This window comes from Oncorhynchus mykiss, chromosome 3 (assembly GCF_013265735.2).
Source record: "Oncorhynchus mykiss isolate Arlee chromosome 3, USDA_OmykA_1.1, whole genome shotgun sequence".
NCBI classification, from domain to species: domain Eukaryota; kingdom Metazoa; phylum Chordata; class Actinopteri; order Salmoniformes; family Salmonidae; genus Oncorhynchus; species Oncorhynchus mykiss.
Genome location: NC_048567.1, coordinates 49,287,250 through 49,295,148, shown reverse-complemented (window position 1 = coordinate 49,295,148; position 7,899 = coordinate 49,287,250).

The following is a 7,899-nucleotide window of genomic DNA, read 5'->3' as shown; positions in this document are numbered from 1 at the left end:
TGGAAATGAATATCCGACTACTGACAACTGTGTGGAGTTTGTGACAGAAATTATGTGAGTTCATTACAGTATTATACAATGGGTGGGTCTAATCCTGAATGCTGATTGGTTAAAACCGCATTCCAGCCATTAAAATGCCAATTTTCTCTTTTCCATCTGACTGCACAATCCACTACCTCATACGCCCAGCCAGGCAATTTGTAAACTTCTCCACTATAAAAAGCATCTAGACATAATCTCACATTTCTTTTAGACTAACATTTAGTTTTCAACAGCAGAGATTTGAAATTAACCGTGCTGTCTGTCTCTCAGACATTTGCAACATTGTTTCAATATTCAAATTAGATCTCCAGCTGTCCCAGAGTAATAATGAAGGTGTCGGGAGTCGGAACGAGACAGACAGGCCGTGTTTCTCAGCCAGTCTAAATCATGAATCAGCTGGCATGATTTTTATGAATATATATACAAAAAACATGTCAATTGAAAAAAGGTCAAAAGAAACAAAGTGCAGCTAGTTTGCAGTCTTTCCAGCTTCAGTTTAATGTGATTGTGTTAGCTGTATTGTTGGCTAGCTCCTCTGAACAGCAGTATCCTTAGGAGAGAGCACATTTACTATGCCAGGCGAAATCGCACCTCATTATCCAATCAAATCCAATTTTATTGGTCACATACACATGGTTTGCAGATTTTAATGCGAGTGTAGTGAAATACTTGTGCTTCTAGTTCCGACCATGCAGTAATATCTAACAAGTAATCTAACAATTTCACAACAACTACCTTATACACACAAGTGTAAAGGAATAAGTACATACAAGTGTAAAGAATATGTACATATACATTTATGGATGAGTGATGGCCAAACGGCATAGGCAAGATGCAGTAGATGGTATAGAGTACAGTATATGCATATGAGATGAGTAATGTAGGGTATGTAAGTAAACATTATATAAAGTGGCATTGTTTACATTGATACATTTATTACATCCAAACGTTAGTTATAAAAGTGGCTAGAGATTGAGTCTGTATGTTGGCAGAAGCCACTCAATGTTAGTGATGGCTGTTTAACAGTCTGATGGCCTTGAGATAGAAAATGTTTTTCAGTCTCTCGGTCCTAGCTTTGATGCACCTGTACTGACCTCGCCTTCTGGATGATAGTGGGGTGAACAGGCAGTGGCTCGGGTGGTTGTTGCCCTTGATGATCTTTTTGGCCTTCCTGTGACATCGGATGGTGTAGGTGTCCTGGAGGGCAGGTAGTTTGCCCCTGGTGATGCATGTGCAGACCTAACTACCCTATGGAGAACCTTATGGTTGTGGGCGGAGCAGTTGCCGTACCAGGCGGTGATACAGCACGACAGGATGCTCTCGATTGTGCATCTGTAAAAGTTTGTGAGTGTTTTTGGTGACAAGCCAAATTTCTTCAGCCTCGAGTTGGAGAGGCGCTGCTGCGCCTTCTTCACCACGCTGTCTGTGTGGGTGGACCATTTCAGTTTGTCCATGATGTGTACACCGAGGAACTTAAAACCTTCCACCTTCTCCACCACTGTCCCGTCGATGTGGATAGGGGGGGTGCTCCCTCTGCTGTTTCCTGAAGTCCACGATCATCTCCTTTGTTTTGTTGACGTTGAGTGTGAGGTTATTTTCCTGACATCACACTCCGAGGGCCCTCACCTCCTCCCTGTAGGCTGTCTCGTCGTTGTTGGTAATCAAGCCTACCACTGTAATGTCGTCTGCAAACTTGATGATTGAGTTTGGAGGCGTGCATGGCCACGCAGTCATGGGTGAATAGGGAGTACAGGAGAGGGCTGAGAACACACCCTTGTGGGGCCCCAGTGTTGAGGATCAGCGGGGTGGAGATGTTGTTTCCTACCCTCACCACCTGGGGGCGGCACGTCAGAAAGTCCAGGACCCAGTTGCACAAGGCGGGGTTGAGACCCAGGGTCTCGAGCTTAATGACGAGTTTGGAGGGTACTTTGGTTTAAATGCTGAGCTGTAATCGATGAACAGCATTCTTACATAGGTATTCCTCTTGTCCAGATGGGTTAGGGCAGCGTACAGTGTGGTTTCGATTGCGTCGTCTGTGGACCTATTGGGGCGGTAAGCAAATTGGAGTGGGTCTAGGGTGTCAGGTAGGGTGGAGGTGATATGATGCTTGACTAGTCTCTCAAAGCACTTCATAATGATGGAAGTGAGCACTATGGGGCGATAGTCGTTTAGCTCAGTTACCTTAGCTTTCTTGGGAACAGGAACAATGGTGGCCCTCTTGAAGCATGTGGGAACAGCAGACTGTTCAGGTACATCCTGTTTCCATTGATCTTCTGTAAGATGTTTCTACTACTTGATTGGAGTCTACCTGTAGTACATTCAATTGATTGGACATGATTTGGAAAGGCACACACTTGTCTATATAAGGTCCCACAGTTGACAGTGCATATCAGAGCAAAAACCAAGCCATGAGGTCGAATGAATTGTCCGTAGAGCTACAAGACAGGATTTTGTCAAGGCACAGATCTGGGGAAGGGTACCAAAAAAATGTCTGCAGCATTGTTCTCACAGTGTTCTCCATTATTCTTAGACTACTGTGCCACTTGGGAGCCCAAGGCACTGCATCTCGGTGCTAGAGGCGTCACCCTTGTTCAAATCCAGGCAGTATCACAACCTGGCTGTGATTGGGAGTCCCATAGGGCGGAGCACAATTGGCCCAGCGTCATCTGGGTTTACCCGGTGTAGGCCGTCATTGTAAATAAGAATTTGTTCTTAACTGACTTGCTAGTTAAATAAGGGTTAAATTAATCAAATGAAAAAATATGTATTCTTAAATGGATGAAGTTTGGAACCACCGAGACTCTTCCTAGAGTGGGCCGCCCGGCCAAACTGAGCAATCGGGGGAGAAAGGCCTTGGTCAGGGAGGTGACCAAGAACCCGATGGTCACTTTGACAGAGCTCCAGAGTTCCTCTGTGGAGATGGGAGAACCTTCCAGAAGGACAACTATCTCTGCCACACTCCACCAATCAGGCCTTTATGGTAGAGTGGCCAGACAGAAGCCACTCCTCAGTAAAAGGCACATGACATCCCGCTTGGAGTTTGCCAAAAGGCACCTAAAGACTCTCAGACAATGAGAAACAAGTTTATCTGGTCTGATGAAACAAAGATTGAACTCTTTGGCCCGAATGTCACGTCTAGAGGAAACCTGGCAACATTTTTCAGCGGCAGGGACTGTGAGACTAGTCAGGATCGAGACAAAGATGAACGGAGCAAAGTACAGAGAGATCCTTTATTTTTTAAAATTGTTTTTATACCCTTTTCTCCCCAATTTCGTGATATCGAATTGTTAGTTACAGTCTTGCGGACTGAGAGGTGAAGGTCGAGAGCCATGCGTCCTCTGAAACACAACCCTGCCAAGCCGCACTGCTTCTTGACACACTGCTCTCTTAACACAGAAGCCAGCCACACCAATGTGTTGGAGGAAACACCATACAGCTGGCGACCGGAGTCAGCGTCCATGCGCCCGGCCGCCACAAGGTGTCACTAGAGCGTGATGGGACAAGGACATCCCAGCCAGCCAAACCCTCCCCTAAACCGATGACGCTGGGCCAGTTGTGCGCCACCTCATGAGTCTCCCGGTCGCGGCCGGCTGTAACACAGCCCGGGATCGAACACGGATCTGTAGTGATGCCTCTAGCACTGATCAGTGTCTTAGACTGCTGCCCCACTCGGGAGGCCTACAGAGAGATCCTTGATGAAAACCTGCTCCAGAGTGCTCAGGACCTCAGACTGGAGCAAAGGTTCACCTTCTACCGGAAAACGACCCTAAGCACACAGCCAAGACAATGCAGGAGTGGCTTCGGGACAAGTTTCTGAATGTCCTTGAGTGGCCCAGCCAGAGCCCGGACTTGAACCCGATCGAACATCTCTGGAGAGACCTGAAAATAGCTGTGCAGCAACGCTCCCCATCCAACCTGACAGAGCTTGAGAGGATCTGCAGAGAAGAATGGGATAAACTCACCAAATACAGGTGTGCCAAGCTTGTAGCGTCCGAAGACTCATGGCTGTAATTGCTGCCGAAGGTGCTTCGACAAAGTACTGAGTAAAGGGGCTGAATGCTTATGTAAATGTCATATTTCTGTTTTTATTTTTAATAAATTAGCAAACATTTCTAAAAACCTGTTTCTACATTGTCATTATGGGGTATTATGTGTAGATTGATGAGGGGGAAAAAACGAAATAATACATTTTAGAATAAGGCTGTAACGTAACAAAATGTGGAAAAAGTCAAGGGTTCTGAAAACGTTCCGAATGCACCGTAAATGTCACTATAAATCAGCTTAAACAAATGCAGCTACTTTGTTGTTATTCTCGCTACACTGCTTGACGTGACTGTAACTTAGCCGTAATTTGCTAGTTAGCAAGCAAGAGATAAGAACATTGCCAGCCAGTATGGCAATGGAACATTTAGAACGAACGACTGGGTTGCATCTCTGGTAACCGTACTGATAGAACGAATGACCAGCCACCTTGGGTATTAACCTTACATTTGTGTCAGGAGAATATCTTTTGTAAGGATGAAATAGTATGAATAATCAAAATAACGTTTTTGTGGTGATACAATAAAACAGCTGAGATGAATCAACCAATGTGGAGGGCCGTATAACCATACCCCAAATGTAGAGGGTTGCTTGGACAGTGAAGTGAATCTCTCAATATCAGAGATTGGGTCTAGTAATCAATAATTAAAATTCTATTACTTATATATCAATTACCTTTATTTGTTCTTTAAAACATATATTCATATACCGGTATTGATTAAGCAAATATATTAACTTTAAAATTAAGCTTAACCTTTTATTTCTCTTACAAAGAAGGAGATATATGAAAGGATTTGAGTATGTTGCTTTCTGTACTGTATGTTAGGCTAGGCCTCTACAAACTGTGGTTGTAAAAGTTCCATCTTACTGGCCTTTCGCCATTGTAAGGGGGAAAATGCATCATACTGGGATAAAAATCTCCTCAGCGGAAGGATATCTTTATGCTCTGGTTTTGAGGCCAAATTACCCCCACTTCAAAGGATTACACCCATCATAGACTAGAAAGAAATAGTCATTATCTGCCCTCGTCCTTTAACATTATGTTGAAAATGGTCTCTGTCGATAATGCTTTCAAGGCTGGGAGGGCAAGAATCATACTAGCGTACTATGAGTAGTATGTTGAAATATCACCACCATGGCTTATGTAGCAATGACTCTGATAACAAACTGTAAGAATTAAAGAATGCTTAATCTGCATTCCTGGTCAGAAATGTATACAATATGTGTACCTGTATGTGCATACTGAATTTACAATTTAACTCAGTACTATGGTAATAATATTTGATTTATACATATGATTAATATATTTTGCTACAGTATTACATTTGTGACATAAAAATTGTTGTCCTTTTCACTTTTAATCACTGAAGAATTCTCTGTCTACAGTGACGCTATCCTACTAGAAGTAAATAAATAAACTCAGTATTTCACTCGCAGCTTGCTGACACCTTAAGTCCCTGCAATCATCACTCCTCTCAGGGCTGCTCTATGTGGCTGTCACAGATTTATATCCATTCAGTCCTCCAAGTAATTTACAATGCAAGTCTGGACTAGGGAATCTACTATTCTTAGTATACATGAAAATACATTCTTACAGCACTATAAAATATACTCTGGGGAGTTTTAAGGACACGGACTTGGACGTTTTGTAAGAGTCAACATTTTATGGTGTATATTACTGAAGAAGGACCAAATAAGTTTGGGAATGTCAATACTAGCTAATGCTAAACATTGAAGCCTGTAAAATAAATGAGTATATTTTACTTATGAACTGGCAACAATCTGGGCAATAAAATTACTATGTACATAGAGAAGATTACCAATATCTAAAATTATGGCAATGTTTAAAATACTCTTTAGCAAAAACATTACTCGTCTGGGTTAAACTTGGCAGTCAACGTGCTGGATCCTTCAGCGTGCACCACATGGCAAACAGCTGTGTCTTCTCTGGATTGCCATGCTGACCACACCAACTGCCTGGCCTGGCCTGGCTCCGGCCTGTCATGATGGCGGATGGACCTTCCAGAGCCGTGCTCGCCAACCATGATCTCCTTCCTGTCTGTCTTTGGCTCTCTGCTTGAAGTCCAGTTGTGAAGCTAATGAGAGCCTTCCAAATGCATTCTGACAAAGCTTAGTGATTGCAGTCATAATCAAGCCGAGTGCAAAAATGAAGAGAATTGTGCACTGCAGCGGGTTTGTATTCTAATGACATAAACTTAATGAATCCTCTGTGACAGGTCATTATCCCGGGGAAGAGAAAACTGTCAAAATAAAGGGAGCCTGTGGTTAGACAAGCTGTATAATCTCACCGACATACTGTGCTGGGAGGCAGAGATAAAGTGCTCCTCAGAGAGAGAGAGAGAGAGAGGGGGGGGGGGGGGGGGGGGGGTGTTTAGCTGACAGTTCAGTACAGGTACCTGCTGGTGAAATGTTTATCACACAGACTGTTTATTATTTTCATTTCAACCACTGACACTGTGTTCCCTGCCAGGCCAGTTCATGGCTCGTAGTCAGTATACGTGCAGTACCCTGGAAGTGTCAGCCCTCCTCACGTTAGAAACAATTAACAATTAACATTTAACAATTAGAGTGAGGCTGAGCACTGCATTACTGTCACATTCCGTGGGTCGTCTTGTTTCTTTAAAGCACACCATAGTAATCAGCATGCAAGGCCTGGTTGCAGTGTAATTGCTCTTGGCAAACACTAATTGCCTTTAGAAACTGTCCAAGACAGACATTTAGTAGCAGTCTTTCAACTTTAACAAGAACCCCATTAGGAGTTCAGACGTTATAGCCGGAGAGATGAGCAAGTTGCTGTTGATGCATTGTTCATTCTTCTATTTATACGTTTGCTTTCTCCCAAGACAGATCAACGCTTGCACTGGGTGTGAACCACGAGGTCAATAACAGGATGCTATTTAGATAATTGTGAACTATTATCATTGCTTTAGGAGTGAAAGGCCCAGGCCACCGGTTTGATAATTAATCTCAGCGTTACCATCACTGCTAAAAACCCTTTAGAGAGTTACTGCCATGTTTGTATATCTGCTAAAGATTAAATGAATAAACTATGTTGATTTAAATAATACACTCCTCTCCACTTGGCCAAGGTGTGTGTGTGTGTGTGTGTGTGTGTGTGTGTGTGTGTGTGTGTGTGTGTGTGTGTGTGTGTGTGTGTGTGTGTGTGTGTGTGTGTGTGTGTGTGTGTGTGTGTGTGCGCGTGTGCAGACAGACAGACAAAGGGGGGTTGTGTGGCAATGAGCCTCCATCAATATCATCATCATCATCACCATTTCATTAGACTAGCCGCGCACAATGGGAATGTCAGTATCTATCAGGAACCTAATGTGGCAGTGATTCCCGGAGGTGGAAGATAGATCTGGCACATCAGGAACCCAATGACTAGACTCATGGATATATATGAGAGGAGAGCTTTACAGCTGAGAGGGGATGGGGGGAGAACCCCATTGTGGGGAGAACGTCTAGGACCTGAGTGATCATATGAGGACACTGGAGGTGCAAAGAGATACCAGTTGAGATGAAACTCACTGCTATGGTTAGGAGGAAAAATACTGCATCTCAGACCTGAAGCACAAATCAATATCTCACAAAATCAATGGAAAGATTGTATAACAAGCACATGCAACCAATACCATAACTATCAGGAAATTATTTATTGAACGAATAAAAACCACTTGGAGACCAGAGGTTCAGCTACATTAAAAGCCCAATGCAACCATTTTTATCTCAATATCATTTCTGGGTAAGAATTACGTACCTTACTGTAATAGTTTTCCATTAACATTTAAAAAAATA